Genomic DNA, 15,000 nt, shown 5'->3' on the forward strand with positions numbered 1-15,000 from the left:
ATCATTTCGATATTACTACAGCTAAAGACAGGCCTCAGCTATTTATGTGTCTGAAAGTTGCCTGTTGCTTTGATTCATGTAAATTAAATCATTTCCACATTGATTTGTTTTATGATCTTGGGTTATTGCTTGGGTACTTGGTCTTAAAATAATATTATTAGCTTCAGAATTTAATAAAATATACAATAAAAATATAGGCAACAATATATTTTGAAGTTTGATTTTTTGATGGTCTTTTTGACAAATCTAAATGTCAGTCCAGTTGAAATCCCTTCATGGGTGACCACTGACATACTGCTCTTGCCCTGGTGCCTATTTGGGTCTATGAAGACAGCTTGTTTGCTGCTAGTGTGAAATGCCACTCAATTGTGAGACCATACTCTGGCCTTGGGTATGGGCAGGGAAGGACATGTTAGTTCTCATGCTTGCAAGCAGATATTGTGGGGTTTTGTGTGTTTGGTATATTCACTAGCCTCCTTCAAGCCTTACAGATGGATTAGTAAGTATGTCTGAGTATTATACTATTTTCTTTGAGCAGTTCAGGAAATCTATGGTAATATGTTGAAGATGACATGACTTAAAGTCATAAAAAAAAAAATCTTCTCTTGGCATTTGATGTGGCACAATGGGAAGTGAAGTAAAGGGAATCCTAACAGTGTGCTTTCCCGGGTGTTGGAAAAGGTCCTGGGAATCAAACAGTACTCTTCCTCCTTTTCACAAAAATTTTCCTCTTACTTGGGAAGGCACATTTGATAAGACACTTAGAGATAAAGCTTTCTCTCTTCTCGCTCTCTCTTTTTTTTTAAGGGAAGAAGTAAGCCACAACACTGAGTATGTTTGCTCTGAGAGCAGATTTTGGTGGTAAGAAAGACTCATGTAGTCAGGGGGAATGGAGGACCAAGGAAGAGAAGAAATCATGAGGTGCAGAGAGCATATTGGTTAACTTCTGGGGCTGTATGTAATAGTCTCCAACTTCCAAAGAGGCTGTGTACCAAAGCAGTGGAAGTGAGTTGTTTAGAACTCAATTTCCAATGAAACAGTGTTATATAGTACCAGGGATGATCTCTCTGAAGAAATGATGTTTCCATTTGGCCCAGAAGGAAGAGAAAGAAGAAGTCCTTCAAAGACTAGGAGAGAAAGCACATCTCCAGCAGGGACAATAGCCCTTGTGAAGGTCGGAAGTACGAAAACTCCATATGCCCACAGAGATGAAAGGAGCTCACTGTGGTTGGGGAAAGGTGATATGGAGGAATAAAAGATGAATTAGAGCAGGAGGCAGATACTGGATTTTATTCCATGTTCAGTGGGTTGTTTTGAGCAGAGGAACCATTTGGTTTAAATGTGATTTGATACATAACACAATCAAATTTGGGGGGTAAAGTTAAGGCTATATTTTAGATACTACAATTTCACATTGCCTAGGCTATTGGGTTTGTGACCTGGATGTGGGAATCTGGGCCTTGTCTACTTAAAGATGGAACTTAATCCTATGGGAATGGATGCAATCATTTAGGGTCAGACCATAAAGAGAAGAGAAGATGAATGACACCAGGAGAATGTGGTCACAGAAGCACAGAGTTCCAAGAAAGGAATGTCTAATGGAATCCAAGTGTAGAGGTCAAACGACAGGCTGCCACTTAACTCAACAACATGGAGCTTGTAAGCAACCTTGCACAGAGCAGTTTCAGTGATGTGAGGTCAGTCAGGTTGGAATGGGTTGAAAATATATGCAGATGTAAGGGTAATTCTTTAAAGAATTATATTTAAGAAGGGGAACAGAGAAGGGATGTTAGCTGTGAGAAGTTTGAAGTCAAGAGAAAGTTTCTCTTTATTCTTTTTGTAGTACAGAGGGTATTATAGCAAATGTGTATGCCATTGGGAATGATTGGAGAGGTAGGTTTTTTTTTTTTAAGATTTTATTTATTTATTTGACAGAGACAAAGCGAGAGAAGGAACACAAGCAGGGGGAGTGGGAAAGGAGAGGCAGGCTCCCTGCTGAGCCAGGGAGCCCAATGTGGGGCTCCATCCCAGGACGCTGGGATCATGACCTGAGCCGAAGGCAGACGCTTAATGACTGAGCCACCCAGGTGTCATTGAGAGGTAGTTTTTTTAAGAAGCAGGGGAGAGCGGGGATACAAAGAAACAGAAAGTCGAGAAGATGAGTCACACAGGTACCTCTGGTTCGGTAAAGCCCACTCCTGCTGGAGCAGGCAGAAAAGGACTTTCTTAGTGGGCATTAAGGACTTCCCAGAATCAGGCTTGAGACTGTATCTCCAAACAATGACTTTCCAACCACCTTGAGGAACTGCTGTAGTGAAACCCCCTCCTCCCCTTGCTGCCTGCTGTGGGGCCTTGGCCCACACACTGAATTACTATCTCTGATGCCCCTGAAAGCCAGATGCTTCTGCTGTCATCCTCAACAAAGATGAAACATGCAGGGTTCCTGCTTCCTGTCTGCTGTCTTACAAATTGAAGTGAGCCTGGTGGTTAACTTGGAGGCGACAGAAGGCCCATGCCTAACAGAAACCTGGGGGGTGACACCACATGCACATGCCTTCTTTGACCTTGCCTGCAACTGCACAGTCTACTTTCAAATGATTTGGCAACACAAATACAGCATGGGCCTTTGCCAGTGTGACAGGCATTTCTTCAAGACTAGCAGCATGAAAGAAGACAGGACTCAAATCGCTGAAGTCATAGGTACCCTTCAGTGGTGAGTACTTCAGCAGGAATGATGTGTTTTCTAGATTGTGTGTGGAAAACTTTTTGGGATGACTTCTGTTCTTTTGTCGCTGGCAGACCAAAGTGGGGGAAATGTTCATGTTACTTACCTTGTTTAGTTGGTAGATTATTCATGCATTAAGTGTGAATAAGATCCAATTAGAGGACCCAAATTAATTAGCTTTTATATGTGGATATTGTCATTGGAATATCTATTTAACACTGCCAAAATGATTTAATTCTTTCTTTAAACAGATTTAATCTTTTCTTTCCCTTTTTGGTGTTGAACCCTTTAGTATTCAATAGTGTGTAACAGTCCTGCCACATAATAGGAGAAAATTCAGTTTCATGTACATATGCATACTTTCTTGAAAGTCTTTTTATGTGTTATTAAAAACAAGTGGAAAACTTAAATGGTTTAAAAATGCCCCACTTTGTAAATACTTAATATAACTATAGATAATTTTGAATACAATGAAGATCTGTTTTTTTCAAAATTTTTTATTGTTATGTTAATCACCATACATTACATCATTAGTTTTAGATGTAGTGTTCCATGATTCATTGTTTATGCATAACACCCAGTGCTCCATGCAGAACGTGCCCTCTTTAATACCCATCACCAGGCTAACCCATCCTCCCACCCCCCTCCCCTCTAGAACCCTCAGTTTGTTTTTCAGAGTCCATTGTCTCTCATGGTTCGTCTCCCCCTCTGATTTCCCCCCCTTCATTCTTCCCCTCCTGCTATCTTCTTCTTTTTTTTTTTTCTTAACATATATTGCATTATTTGTTTCAGAGGTACAGATCTGAGATTCAACAGTCTTGCACAATTCACAGCGCTTACCAGAGCACATACCCTCCCCAGTGTCTATCACCCAGTCACCCCATCCCTCCCACCCCACCCCCCACTCCAGCAACCCTCAGTTTGTTTCCTGAGATTAAGAATTCCTCATATCAGTGAGGTCATATGATACATGTCTTTCTCTGTTTGACTTATTTTGCTCAGCATAATACCCTCCAGTTCCATCCACGTTGTTGCAAATGGCAAGATCTCATTCCTTTTGATGGCTGTATAATATTCCATTGTATATATATACCACCTCTTCTTTATCCATTCATCTGTTGATGGACATCTTGGCTCTTTCCACAGTTTGGGTATTGTTGACATTGCTGCTATAAACATCGGGGTGCACGTACCCCTTCGGATCCCTACATTTGTATCTTTGGGGTAAATACCTGATAGTGCAATTGCTGGATCATATGGTAGTTCTATTTTCAACTTTTTGAGGAACCTCCATACTGTTTTCCAGAGTGGCTGCACCAGCTTGCATTCCCACCAACAGTGTAGAAGGGTTCCCCTTTCTCCACATCCTCGCCAACATCTGTCATTTCCTGACTTGTTAATTTTAGCCATTCTGACTGGTGTGAGGTGGTATCTCATTGAGGTTTTGATTTGGATTTCCCTGATGCAGAGTGATGTTGAGCACTTTTTCATGTGTCTGTTGGCCATTTGGATGTTGAAGATCTGTTTTATAGTCACTAATTGTGGTACTAAATCGGCATAAGTCCTATGGGTGTATGTTTATATCAAAATGTAATTATGCATATTAAAACTAATTTGCTAAGACATACTTTAATCACTATATAAGATTTGGTGACATTCAGTGTGAAATGTTCAAATTAGAGCCCCTGTCTTGGTCAGTGAGTTTGGAGGGTGATCAATTTCAAGGAAATGTCATGGCTCCCATGTTTTGCCATGGCTGGAGGAGAAGAGGTTGTTGAAAAGCTCTACATAATCTTCTTCCAAGAACAGAAAGTACCTGGCAGAAAATGGTTTCTTTAGTAGAAGACACACGCTAACACAGTGAGTACTCTCAACAGTGAGGGTGCAATAGGATTAAGCCAGAGGTATAAGTTGCTCATGGCTAGCCAACACAGCAGGCAGCCAAAATATTTCAAAACATACTGATGTGTTTGTAGAACTCAAGTTATTTCTGTATTTAAAATACATATTTATAGATACAAAAATTAATGACTTTGTATGAAAGGGGCCCTAAATGGACAAAGCAATATTTCAGTAGAGGAGAGTAGTGGGTAAGAATATTGTGGGATTTAGGATTTAAAAAAAGAAAAATCTAGACTAGCTAAGCAGATAATTAATATATCAAAATGAAAAAATATTTTGCCAATTTCTAAAAAGGAGGAACTGGAAGTTCACCTTAGATGCCACAGAACAGTATTATTTAATGCTTTTATTTATTTGACTGTAGTTACTAAGCACATCTTCACAAGGTGAAAAAAACAGATCATGTCCTTGTCTTCATGGAGCTTACATTCTAGTAGGAGAGGACAATTATTAAATATATTCCCTGGGATAAGAATTTTGAGAGAATAAGCTAGCTAATATGGATAGAAATGAATATGTACCAAGAACTGATACGTATTTTGCTTGACCCCTGGTTGGCTTGTTTAATTAAGGATGACTGGTGGCCATGCTGCCCAGGAAAAAATAGGGATTAGTAGAAAGAGTGCTTCTCTTTCCAGTATTGACCTGTGTGCCAAGGGCATATTCCTACTCCTTCCAACAGAGCTAATTTTTTATTCTCACTCTCCATTGCCACACTTCCTCAACAATGATACATTTGAGGAAGCAGAAATTGGAGGAAAAAACAGTGAAGAACAAAGCCAGGATTGGGACTTATAAGAAGCCTAGTGTGACCAAAGACAAATTCAATTTTGTTTCTCATCATTTTTCTCTTTTTATTATAAAATACGCTTTAAGTTTTAATTCAGGTGTTGAGATTTTCCTGGATCTCTCATCTTTGTATGACCTTACCTGATTCATAATTTCTACATTAAATGTCCTTAGAAGTACTATGAGCAAATTTCTTGAATTTACTCATAGTGACATTAACAAAAGTTAGAGTAGCTTACCTCTTTAAGTTCACTCGTTCATCAGACAAGCTAGATGGCAGGTGCTGTGCTAGACCCTCAGGGTACAAAGGTAAGAAAGATAAAGATGATTTTTGCCAGTTCCTTTAAGTTGAGTTCACTGAGGAAAAACAGGTCTAATAGCATAAAGGGATAATGGACTTGATAGTACACTCTTTTTGTGACAGATATTAACCCAGAAATACAAACAGTTTTTGGTCATATTAGTGAAGTAAATGGGAGAGAGGAGAAAACAACCAGTACAGAAAATTTCAGTTTGGTATCCATGCTGGTCAGTGCTCAAACTATCCTTCAATTTCATCTCGTAGGCTCTGTGTTACAGTGGGAGGATTAGGCGGGCTGTTTCTTGCCTCCTGGGTCTCCTGGTTCCTGGCTGGCTTTGGCCAATGGGAGACACTGGGGAGGAAATGGGGGGAGGGGAGTTGAGGGAGAACCCAGGATATTTCTTTCTCCCCAACTCTACCTCAGACGGTGTCTCTGGCAGCAGCTGCATCTCTTCTGTGGCTCTAGTTCCTACAAGTCTAACCCTTCTTCCATGGTCTCCGCTTCTGGGTGGACTACATTATGGCTCCAGCCCTTGCTGGAGGGCTTTCACTTCTGCATTCAGGTGATGGGTGATGCCAGCTCTCCTGCTGTGTCTGTAGCTGTAGGGGTAATAATCTTTCTGCAGGTGCTGTTCTCTGGGTTGCCTCTTCATCCCATTTGGCTTCTTAACTTTTATTACTGTGTAACCAATTACCTATATTAAATTTCCTCTGTTGAAATACCTAGAGTAGTGACTAATAGAATATCAAATGCTATGTTCAAAGCATGGTGCCTTTCTGCTGAGTACAGACAATATTCTAGGTCTGAAAGAATGAACCTTCTAAAGAGGCTCTGCCTTTGGCAGAACATTTTCAGCAATTTTATTTCTGTGTCTTCAGAACAGCCTTCCTGATTTTTCCTACTGCATCTTCATCAATTCCTGCTGCCTTGTCCTCAAAATGTACTTAGACTATGCTGCTTTTGCTTACCTTTTCTGAAATATTACTTTCTGATTGCATTCTCTGCTGGTACTGGTCCCATATTTATTTCAGCTGGCTGAAACTTTGGTAATCTGCCCCCTCTCTTGCTCATCTCTGAACTGTAGTTGTCTTTCACCTTTGGTATTCTCAGTGATTATATTAATATTTGGCTGAAAGCTTTCCTGCCTCTCCACTGGTCACAAGTTTTGACACAATATAAACAAAGCACCACTTTTTGATCCCATGAATTACTCCATGAAAACCTGCCTACTGGGTCTTCTTATATTACAATCCATTTTGCAGCCGTTCTAATGAACTATTATAAGGTTAGAGCAGAAAGAACCCAGAGTAAGCTGTGGGGCAACTTGAGTTGCTCTATCTCTGAACTGATATAGGACATGCACAGGAAAAAATAAAATCATAACACCTGCCTTCCCATCTCACTGAATTGTTCAGAAGGCCAAAACATAGATGAATAGTACAATATTAATATTCAGTCACTTGACTTCAGTACACTATTAAATTCTTACAGTGATTCTGTGAGGTAGTTATAATTCCAGGGGAGAGAACTCAAGCTGAGAAAGGCCAAGTGACTTCTCCAAGGTCATATATGGAATAAATAGAAACAATACCTGGAATTTCAACCCTATTTGCCTGCCTTCAATGCTCATGTTCTTTCTACTCTACCTGGATGCCTCTGGGATGTGAAGAGATTATTCATCAAAGTATTTTAGGAAAAAAGTTGTGTTTTGTACTACACACATTCTGGAGCATGGCAGTGGACGTTATCATCCTTCTTTGAATTAAGGCTGTCACATACCAGAGAAAATAACCAACAGATTAATTGTTCTCTCTAAACAGCTGACAGACATACTTAACCATCTGAACTATTTCCTGAGTGAAGGCATTTTATTCTTTAATAATCTATTTTCACATCACTGTCTGGCTCTACAGCCTTTCTTCTTGGATCTTTAGCTACAGACCCTAGTGGGAGCAGAAGTCCATTTGATCTCTTGAGCCTGCACACAGATCCACAGTGCTGTGAACAAAGAGCAAAGCATGCAATCAACTGTGTTAGGTGACAGTTCTCTGCAAATCAAGGTAATCTAGCTGTCGGCTGTTTGTTTTAAAGAGTTCAATGAAATGCATTGGCTTAAGTTTTGCTTTTGTTGTATCACAAAAAGGACACTATGAACTTTCAAAGACACACTAAAACATTCATTCAAATCTTTTTCTGTATTTTTACTGCATTTTGAGTGTTCTGGAAATGTGTTATGTTGCGTTTTGACTGTCATTCTGCTTGCTCCATGTTATATTTATTGCTATTCATTCAGATTATAGTTTCAACCTGAAGTACACCACACTGTTAGTATGTAGACTTTAAAGAAGGAATATTTTTCTTCACCAGCTTCCTGACATTGTTGAAAAATTCTCATGCCATCTATCTTTCTTGAATGTGCAGAGAGATGAATAAAGATAATTTAGCACAAAATTATGAAAAATATTAAGAGTTTATCAATGACTGTGCACTGTCAAAAACCACTTGTCTATTTCATGGCACTGAAGAGCAGCCTAGTTGTCAGCTTGGGCTTGAGGAGAGCAATCTGTTTACTTCATTTTGTAGGGAGGAAAACAGCTATAGCTTCCAGGGCTCCGTAATAAAACACTGATTTCATCTGGACATTTATTAGCTACCAATGACAAAATTGCAAGTCTCTTGGCTACATATTTCTTTCTCTTTTGTCTTTTTTTGTAATAAGATGAGAAGGGTAGAAACATAATTATTACCATTTTCCACTCCTATTCATCTTTAGGAATTTCACCAAAGACTTTGCTATTAAATTTTTATGTAGTAAAGTTCTTCTGGAGCAGTGGGAAGTGGGCAGTGGAGGGAGCTATGTGGAAAGGGGGCATAGACCATCAATTTTCTAATTCCATTGAATTGTCCTGGATGTTTCACCTAGACCTACCTTGCACACTTTCATTTATGTTCACAGGTAACCACAGTAATCACTGAAGCTGCAGTGTTCACTGCACTGGAAATAGAGAAATGAAAAAAGGCAGTGCTAATCTAGAGAGGGAGGAGGAAACTAGCAGGAAACTGCATTTCTGGAGTAGTTGTTCAGAGATTAACAAAGAAGGCCCCCACCAGGAGCTGACAGTAGCCTAGCACAGGGGTTAGCAAACTATTTCTATGGGGGCCAAATTGTAAAGTAAAAAAAAAAAAAAAAAAAGAAAGAAAAAAAAAGGGGGGGCTTTATGGGCCAGTCTCTGTTGCAACTATTCAACTTTATTTTTGTAGCATGAAAACAGCTATAGAAAATATGTAAGTGACAAATTAACAGATTTTGGGTTTATGTGGTTGTTTGTTAAACATTTCTTTAAACTTAAGAATATTTCTAAGGTGGCGTGGGTGGAGAGGACAGTGGCTGACTAATATATTATAGCTCCCCCCAAGTATTTTGAGTGGAGATTTGGTAATAATCACACTACGTCCTAAAGCGTGAGTGACCTGGGTCAATAGAACAATATGAAAGTTATAGGCATTTATTTTAGACCATCCTATTTATAGCACATTCATTAATATGCAGTTACTTCCAAAATGATTTTCCTACCTTTAGTCTCTCTGTCTTCCTGATGTCTCTTCTTTTATTTCCAGAATTTGAGAATTATTCCTATTATATCACTACCCTACTTTAACCTTTAATATCTCCTCATTCCTTACTGAATAAAATACAATTTCTTCGGTCTGTCATTCAAAGACTTCTGCAACTTGAACCCAGCCTGTCTTCCCAGTTTTATCTTAGATTTCCCCTGTATCTTAAGTTCTTGCCATAAAGTGAGTTTTGCTACCCCCGAGCATATCCTGACCTTTGCACCTCCAGGCAGTTATCAAGCTGATCTCTCTCTTCCTTCTGCTTGATCTAACTTTGAAAAGTCTACCTGTATCTCTTAGTCTCCAAAGAAGGTAATGATAACACAGTGCCACATATAATTATAACTAATTACTAAAAAAAATTAGGAAAGTTATCTTTTCTTTGCAAATATATAAAATTTTAGGCTCTTATTTAATAATAAAACTGGAGAGCTCCAAATTATAGCAATTTAGAATGTCAAATTTGGCCCAATTGAGCTGAGAAGGTATAATAAAGATATCATACCAATTTCAGCAAATTGCAGTTTTTATCTGTTAACACTTTTCCAGTGTGAAACTACCTCCTTGTGAAGACTATTAGCTCTCCTCCATAAGTTATGCAGACTGTGGACTGATGCACTATTATTGGTATTTGCAGCTTAATAGTAACAATAATTATATCTAAGATATAGCTGTATCAGATAGCAATAACATAAAGCGCTAGTAACATGCAGGCATGCCACCAAATAATGCTTATTTCTCCAAAATAAATCTGGGTTGATGATGGAATCCTTTCTCTTCTCATTCCTAAATAGCCTAAACATACAAATAAAGTAATCCCAAAGAATAAAATGTTAGCTTTGGACTTTATTGCCTCTTGTACCTCATGACATCCCTTCGTACTTAGCTAATGTAATTTTGGTTTTTTGATCTATGTATTACTAAAGTCACTACTAAAATTCATATACTTGTGATCTATTTCTGTGTGGGACATTCCTGCCCATTAAAGTTAACACGCAGTCCATGAGATAGCTAGCAGAAAGCAGGGTCTATGTTGTGTCTGTTTCCTCCTCTTTTCAGATGTTCCTGGGAAGAACAATATCTATTTCGCAATTGTTTCAAGTATGAAATGAGATCACTTATGTACAGGGATTAGAATAACGGATGAATATCATCTAGGATAGACTCAAGATAATGTACCTAGATATATTTCAAGAAAACATAGTAGCTGTAATAAAACAATGAAACAGACTTCCTGTTTCCACATCAATTCCAACCAATACAACAGCTCTCATAAAGCAAAGTTGACTTTAGCATTTTAAGACGTAAGGCCTTAGCCTATGCACTGTCATTCCTAGCTTTGGTCAAATGAAACCTGCTTTGACTCCCAGAGACTTGGAAATGTTCTTTACGATCCACTGCCATCCCTCTGCAGCTAATAAGTACAGATGAAAGGCCAGGGGAGTTGCAACTCTCCGAATCTTGTAATTGAATGTTACTAGCCTATTCATTTCGTTGGCAGGACTTGATTTAGAGGTGAGAAACTTTGTTTAAAATAACTCTTTTTGTTGTTCACAGAATCAAAGAAGGTATATTATAAAATCCTATTTTCCAATCTGCCACACAGGGACAATCAAGGGCAATAATTTGGAAGGAGACAGTGAAATAAAGAGATGGATAAACTGTTAAGCATAACAAGTTAATAAGCACTTGTCCCTGGGAAGAACAGGGAGAACTGAAACTGAGCTGGGTGGGGACAGGTGGTAGATGGTAGGGTGCCCAGGAAAGTTTAAATGTCTGTGTTCTATCTTACTACAGACAGGTCTTTTCTGGTTCTCTGTGTACAGAATGGTGGAATATCAATGCCCCAGGCTATTGTTTCATGACACAATTCAGTTGGTCTAACTCAGGTCTGTGTTCACTTCTGTAACCATAGCTAGGAAGGAGGATGAAGTGATATTAAAAAGTTGTCGTGGATCCACTCTGTGTGAGGGTGGCAATTTTGGAGAAGGGGGTTCATTTTGATGTTAGTATATGCCTCAAAATATTTCTACCATAACTCTGCACTTAGAATAATGACTAGCATATAGAAATGATTACTGAAATCCTTTGATTTCCAGTGATTTTTCCTCATTTTGGAAATGTATGCAACTTAAAAGAATAGAATGAAATTCATGGTTATAACATTCTTCCTGTGGCTTTCAATTTAACCTATTAAGCATGTATGACACGTAGAGTAATCTTCCAAGCTCTCTGGGTCTAAAAGATAAAGCTATAGATGCTTCCTCCAAGGAATGGTATGAAACAAATTCACACATAACTATGAACAATAGATAACAATGTTAAGACCCTTAGGGAAGATGGATATGTTATGGGAGTTTAGCAGAGGAAAAAAAATCACATCTATTTGTTATCAATCAGAAAGCCTTCATGAATGTGGTGCTATTTGAACTACACCATGAAAGACAGCTTGGGGGGACAAAAAATAAAACCAAAAATTGGGTGGGAGAAGACATTATAGATGGAAGGAACTGCATGAAAAGAATGTGGATATAGAAAGCTCTGGGATGTGAGTATAATTTAGTAAGTGACAAAGGTTTACTAGATCACCGATACATGAGAAAATGTTGAGGCAGGATATTGGTGCAAGGCTTGGTAACTAACTTGTCCAAAGCCTTGGATAGCACATTTTAAAATCTAAATATCTTAAATTTCATATGTGTCTGCTTGCCTTTAATTTGACCTGAAAATGGTGAAAAGATGACACCTCATGGAAGGAGGAGTTGCAGAGGATGTCAGAGAGGACCTGCTCCTGATAGGTTTTTTCAACTGCAGCTGCTGCTAAGGCAGTAAACCAGGATAGAAAACAATGTCAGCAGCCCTTGACAGACACAGGGCATGATATTGATAAATAGTAACCATTGATACCAGATGGCAGGGCTCCCATGAAATGTTATCTTCAAGAAACTTGAAATAGCTTATTTCTACCTAGGCTTCTTGGAAGCAGATTTTGTCATGTTCTGTTAGAATATCATTTTTATACCAATTAAACAGAATATAGAAGAAAAGATTCCTCAAAGTGCTATTTAAGAGAAGTATAAAGGGAAAACTGGACCTAGCATTCGAGTCTCAGAACATCGGCAGGTGAACTTTCCAAGAGGAGTTGAAGGTCACCCTCAACCTGTCACAGGAGACCTGCTGAGTTGACATGCCAGAGGGATGAGTGAGTCTGTCACTCAGGTCTGGGAAGATAAAACCTGTTTGATGAAAAGGAATCTTTCAAGACTTCATAATGTCACTCAGATTGTTCTTTGTTTTAATGTATAGTGAAACTCTCAAACTTATTGAAGGAAGATGGCATAAAAATAAAAGGAGCCATGTAAACAGAAAATAGAGCAACACTATACTGAAGAGCCAGTTGTGATACCAGTTGAGAAAGATCCTTTGACGTGCTCAGAAAGAATGGACAAATTGGGTACTTTTGATTTGAAATTGGGAGTGTGAAAATAGTGGTTTTTTTTTTTTTTTTTTTGGAAATTGCCCAAAAGCATAATAGAAAACCAGAAATGGAAATGTAATTTCTATCTCCTGTGAAACAAGAGGTAGCTGAGACTCTGGGCTCCCACCTTGCTTGAGGTTGGGATATCAAAGGAGGGTAGAGTGGAGACTGAAAGGGGAGCACTGTCCCACAGACCTCGGAGCCCTAAGGAGCATGCCTTGACTGTAAAACCACCATCTCTTGTTGATGAAAAGAGTCTAGAGAGACTAGTAACTCCTTTCTTTATAAACCTCATGAAAAAAATGTGGTCTAGAAGAAAAAACTGCTTTAAAATATGAATAATAACCAAAGAACAGTTGACACCATATCCAATCAATAATATAAAACAAAGGAGCAGAGAAATAGCAAAGAAATAGCAAATAAAACATCATCATAAGAATACTGTTGCCATTGAGTGATAATTGTTAATTGTGAGTGAACATATTGTGATGAATTTTAAAAAATAATTTTGAAAGAATTATCAATATAGAATAAGAATACAAAGAAGAAACAAGAGTGCAGGGAAGACATGGTAAAACAACAGAAGATAAAATACAGAGCTCTTTTGGAAAAAAAAAAGCAAAACAATGAATTATCAAAATGAAGTGAAAATTAGAAGTACAATAAAGAAAAATCACTGCTAAAAACATTGGTGGGCATGGAGAACAATATTGAAAAGAATAAGCACTGGAGAGAATTTGGGATGTAGATTTTAGGCAGAGTAGGCATAACGCATGATGTCTCCAATAAGAGAATTGAAGTAATGGAACAAACTCATGTTTCAACATATAACTGCAGAACATCTTTTAAATTAAACATAAAGGATTAATCTGTACAATATTTTTAATTTACGAAGCTACCAGGGAAATATATTTTAAAAAGTGATAATGACTGAATGGAGGAAAGATGTATATTGCTAAGGTGCAATAATCCTAGCAGTAAAAATCCTATCTAAAATTGATAAACTAGGGGTGCCTGGGTGGCTCAGTCAGTTAAGTGTCTGCCTTCACTCAGGTCATGATCCCAGGGTCCTGGGATCTATCCCTGGGTCAGGCTCCCTGCTCAGCAGGGAGCCTGCTTCTCCCTCTCCCTTTGCGCCTTACCCCTGCTCATGCTTGCTCTTGCTCACTCTCTCTCAAATAAATAAATAAATAAAATCTTAGAAAAATAAAATTGATAAGCCAGGAAAATCATTGATGCTAATCATATAGAGCTCTGCTATCTAATATAGTAGCCATAGTCACATGTGACCATTTAAAATTAAAACATGTAAATTTAAATTTTAGATTTTAAGTCACATTAGCCATGTTTCGTGTATTCAATAACCACATGTGAGTAGTGCCTATCATATTAGAGTAAAATGTAGAATATATCCATAATCAAAGAATCACAAAATCATGCATGCTGTAACATGGATGAATTGTGAGGACATTACACTAAGTGAAACAAAGCAGTTCCAAAAGGACAAATACTATATGATTCCACTTATGAGTCACCTAGAGTAGAAAAATTCATAGAGACAGAAAATAGAACGGTGGTTGCTAAGGGCTGGGGGAGGAGAAGGGAAGGGGAAGTTATTGTTTCTTGGGTACGAAATTTCATTTTGCAAAATGAAAAGTGTTCTGGAGATGGATGGTGGTGATGGATGGGAATGTACTTAATGGCACTGAACTCTACATTTAAAAATGGGCAAGATGTGTATTTTAACAAAATATGTGTATTTTAACATAAAGTAAAAAGTAAAAAAAAAACACATAAGAAAGCTACAGAAAATTTAAAAAGTAATCTATAAATTGAAATTCCTTAGCCTGTTTAGGAAAAATCAGCACAGAACATCAATAAGCTATAAATATCTTTGTAAAGTTAGTGGGTTTCAAATAATCTGAGGGGTATCTGGGCAAAAAGAAAGTTTCTTAATAAGGGAAATGTATCAGGCTGGCCTCAGACTTCTCATCTGCAATGCTCATTTTTCTGAGTACAGATTAGCAATGTCTACAAAGTGCTAGAAAAAGGGAATATGTGTGATCCAGGAATTTTAATAAGCTAAATGGTCATTCAAATATAAAGTTAATCAGTAAACTTCTAAGCTGAGAGAATTTGGAGAATGCTGTCCCAATTAGGCTTAAAATCCAGTTGACTACATATGACTG

The 15,000-nt window shown here is 38.1% G+C and overlaps 1 long non-coding RNA gene across 3 annotated transcripts in view; it reads left to right on the top strand.

The window, feature by feature from the left end:
- The window catches only part of LOC144378968 (uncharacterized), a 489,245-nt gene that overhangs the window by 190,281 nt on the left and 283,964 nt on the right, over positions 1 to 15,000 (top strand). The window contains exon 1 of one of the 3 annotated variants that reach the window (XR_013440915.1): positions 1,692 to 2,713. The exons of the other annotated variants lie outside the window; for them this stretch is intronic. This is a non-coding gene — a long non-coding RNA (uncharacterized LOC144378968). Of the gene's footprint in view, positions 1 to 1,691; positions 2,714 to 15,000 lie in introns of those variants that run through there. 3 annotated transcript variants of the gene reach the window in all.

Source organism: Halichoerus grypus, chromosome 9 (assembly GCF_964656455.1).
Source record: "Halichoerus grypus chromosome 9, mHalGry1.hap1.1, whole genome shotgun sequence".
Taxonomy (NCBI): domain Eukaryota; kingdom Metazoa; phylum Chordata; class Mammalia; order Carnivora; family Phocidae; genus Halichoerus; species Halichoerus grypus.